General features: G+C 41.6%; 1 long non-coding RNA gene across 2 annotated transcripts; it reads left to right on the plus strand.

Moving 5' to 3' along the window:
• The first annotated feature begins 800 nt into the window (after positions 1-800).
• Positions 801-4018, plus strand: LOC125984702 (uncharacterized). Of its 2 annotated transcripts, none has more exons than XR_007487040.2 (4): positions 801-878; positions 1517-1636; positions 2764-2851; positions 2921-4018. It is a non-coding gene; the product is annotated as an uncharacterized lncRNA (long non-coding RNA). The 2 variants fall into 2 exon arrangements; XR_007487039.2 differs by lacking the exon at positions 801-878 and adding an exon at positions 1091-1316.
• Positions 4019-4281: the final 263 nt, after the last annotated feature.

Genomic DNA, 4281 nt, shown 5'->3' on the forward strand with positions numbered 1-4281 from the left:
AAAACTATTCTTCTTATTCTTGTTTCTGTTATTAATTATTATTACTTGTAATTATTATTTTGATTCTTTTGATCTCTTCTGTTCTGAAAAGCCATTTTGTGGCTGCTGCTTCTTTTGGAATAGTGTGACGCAAAGCCATAAAAATTCTTTTGAGGCTCACTGACCTGAGTCCTCATGCAGGAAGCTTTGATTGCGAGCAGTACGCATGATGGCGGTTCAAACTGAAGTGGAATGGGAATACACAAACTTCAGTGGCCTTTGCCGTTTCATTCTACGGCATAGAAGATGGTCAAGCAGGTCAGGTGAATGGGCTGAATTGACATGTGGTTCTGAGTTTGCTCCACACGCGCACACACACTTTTCCAGTCACACTCCACGATGACAGTCACCCTTTGTCTCCTCAACTGAGGAAGCAAAAACATTTTTGCCCTCTGATATGGCCTGACAACACACAACTCACATTTAACCTTCATCTCATGCTGTCTTTCAGGGGGAGCCTTTGACTAAAAGGCAGCACAAATATTTTCAGACCCGTTTCACATGATCAAACAGTGAATGTAGACAGCAGCTAGCCTTGTGGAAGATGAAAAGCAAAAGATAGATGAAGCCTGGAGGCTATCTAACCCCATGGACCTAAGGAATCTGTATATAGCACGCAATTAGCAACTAGACTCTGGTTTGAAAGTTTGATGTTTTTCCACATAAGAATACAAAAATGGATTTTTGCAACAATCACCATAATGCTGTATAATGTCATGGCAAGAAAGACAAGATATAATTTGTGATGACCCATTCTGTCTTCAGGTGGCTTTGCTAATTGTAGGAAAGCAAGCAGTCATTCAGCATGACTCATTTCGGAGAGTCGATGTCTGCTAAAGGTAAAGCAACTTGTCATATAATGTACTTACTTTTAAAATGAACTTATCAGTAAAGTGACTAAGTCACTACATGGTCAAGGTAACTGTAGCAACAGTGATGACAATGTTCTGTTTATGGTTCGGAGTTGAGGACACTCCAGCTTCCCATGGACCAGGACAAGATGTATTGAAATGGATGGATGGATGGATGGATGGATGGATGGATGGATGGATGGATGGATGGATGGATGGATGGATGGATGGATGGATGGATGGATGGATGGATGGATGGATGGATGGATGGATGGATGGATGGATGGATGGATGGATGGATGGATGGATGGATGGATGGATGGATGGATGGATGGATGGATGGCTCGAATGTGTGAATCTGATGGCACAAAATCCCCGCTGTCCCCGAGGCAGAGTCACAGCAGCATATAAATGCACATAAACATGGTAAATATATTGTAACGTTGCAGTCAATTTTCCATTTTTCAATTTTATCTGATGCTGATACACAACTACATGTGCCAGCATAGATTTGTGTGATCTTGTCTGTTGAGCACAGTGATGTTATTGTAACAGCAGAATAGATGTGAACTTTATTACAGAAGGAATGCATTTAACACAATATGTGAATTTGTCTTACTGGATAGCCACAGGAATTGCAGAGGAAGGTCATATGATTGTACAACAATTTGTGCTATGAAGCAGCCACGGACCAGAACAACAAGGATGTGGAAACAAATGCTCCACTCAGGCTCGTTTCACAAAAGGTACCTGGGAGGCGTTATTCAGATTTTGTCCTGCTCTTATCTTTTTACAATGACTCTTGTGGATGTGCTCCATTTCTGCATCATGTTATATGAATTAAGCAGCAAAATTCACCTGTTTTTATTCCATCTCAGGCATAGACAAATATAATGGGACAAATAACTGACCCACATGGATGACGCCTGAGGGCAGCCAACTTACATTGCCAATGTTACTGACAACTTTTGTTGGGTTTTCGCTGAAAACATTTCAGTCATTGGTATCCCTGCGAGGAAAAATGAGAGTCTTTCAATTAATCAGCTTCACTGCATGACTATTCAGAGTATATATCCTCACAATATCCATCCATCCATCCATTTTCTGAACCGCTCAGTCCCCACGGGGGTCGCGGGCGTGCTGGAGCCTATCCCAGCCGTCATCGGGCAGTAGGCGGGGGACACCCTGAACTGGTTGCCAGCCAATCGCAGGGCACACAGAGACAGACAACCAATCGCACTCACACTCACACCTAGGGACAATTTGGAGTCTTCAATCGGCCTACCAAGCATGTTTTTGGAATGTGGGAGGAAACCGGAGTGCCCGGAGAAAACCCACGCGGGCCCGGGGAGAACATGCAAACTCCACACAGGGAGGGCCGGAGGTGGAATCGAACCCGCACCCTCCTAACTCCTCACAATATCACAAGTTGTTTTTTGTAGCATTTTTTTTTTCCTGATGGACTTTGCTGTCATTTTGTTGGTCATAGTTCTTTGAATAGCACTTGACGATAATAAGAGAGCTGTTATTGTATTCTTACTGAGGAAATGTGCACGTAGCGCTTCTCCCACATTCGAGCATTTTTAATAACTGCTTTATTTTGCATTTAAAGAGTCTCTCACTTAAACAGACACTGAATTGAGTGAGCCATTTGAAAAAATCATTTAGTGGTCACGCAATCACACCATTAGATACGTTGTGTGAAACATCTGCACCGTCTACTTTGTAGCAACCAAACCACCATCTCAAACCAATGTTATTCTTTGAATAGTCACACTTGACGGCACTATAAAGTTGAGCACACACAGCAGCTGTAAAATACTCATCTTAAACTATGTGTGCGTGCGTGTGCGTGTGCGTGTGTGTTTTACAGCCTCAGGGAGACGCTTTGTGACTGTTATTTCACTAATGAGGATCAATACATTGTAGGTGGCCTCCGATTTAGAAGGAGAAACGTCGAGGTTAGTGTGCTGTTTACAGCGTGAATTTTTAGAGGTATGATGTCATTATGTTTAATTCTTTCCAACCAGAACCAGCATTGGGCATTTACACAGGTGTGCTCCCTCATACCCATGACGCAGGCACACAGTGTCCTCTGCTGTCCACTGTAGAGCAGATGGGAGGTGCGGCATGAGTCACCCTGTCTTGTGATAACTTGCAGTTGGAGAAGTCATCAGCTCACATTTCTTTTCCTCCTTTGTGTGATCCCTGGCTACAATCCAGCATTGCCAGTCTTCTTTAAAAAGGACTAATCACATGACACAAGGAGGTCTCTAAAGCATACAAGAGCAAACAATGCAGCTACAGTGTTTTTCATGTTATATTTTTTTTCCCCTGTGTGCGATGTGGTGTTGGTTTCTAAACATAAATACGCCAAACAATTGAAGTTGTATCGGTCTGTGGTTTTGAAATTGATTGAGACTAAAGTTTGCTTTATTGACAAGATTATGCAATCGCAACACTAAATGAATTAAATATGTTTTATCAATGCACTTGAAAGAATCAACAGACATCAAATGGGCTAGAAGTCTTAAAAGCCAAACAAAGCTGGGCGCTCGACACGTCCATCATGCGTGAACTCCCTAAATCTTTTGACACCTCAGCAAGCATCAATTAAATACTTTATTTTATTTTATTTTTTTGTCACACAGACACACACTATCACACTATCATATGCGGGAATCAATTAAATACTATAAGGTATTGCTTTTTCTTTTGCAATTTGGAAAGGTATTAAAGGGTGTGATGGTAACCACACCAGGAAATAAACCCCAACATTTTCTTTACAATAATATGTCGTATGTGCTGCTGCTAGTTTAATATGGCATTCATGTTAGGTTTGTAGAAAATGAGTTAAACAGCAAAAGTCACCTTTTTTTTAAAATCCATCTCTGGGGTGGCCATTTTGTCACTTGCTGTCCATTGAAAATGACCACAGGTCACAGGTGACAACCAATCATGGCTCAGCTTCAGAAAACTGGTGGGTTCGACTTGTAGACTGCACAACCTGCAGACAGTCAGTGTTAGCTTTTATTCTGTACAAATCTCAAACTTGGTATAATGAGCATCAAGAGACACAATGCATGAATCAATTCCAAGGAAGCCTCTGAGACACTTTACGGGGATAAAATTAGCATTAATATTCATCCCCAGACCTTGGTCTCATTATTTTCCACACTAATTCCTTCTGTGTATGGCAGGGACACACCACTTGCTGAGGTGTCTGACTTTCAGATGAGAGTGTATCCGTTAAAAAAGACGAATAAAATTCAGAAAGCGAGAAAAAAGTGTCAGAAGTGCTCACTATGATTAACCATGAGTTCCAAAAATGTATTGCTTAGCCCATGTATCCGCAGGCCGACCAGGAGGAAAAAAAATATAATGAGCATTG

Source organism: Syngnathus scovelli, chromosome 1, assembly GCF_024217435.2.
Source record: "Syngnathus scovelli strain Florida chromosome 1, RoL_Ssco_1.2, whole genome shotgun sequence".
NCBI classification, from domain to species: domain Eukaryota; kingdom Metazoa; phylum Chordata; class Actinopteri; order Syngnathiformes; family Syngnathidae; genus Syngnathus; species Syngnathus scovelli.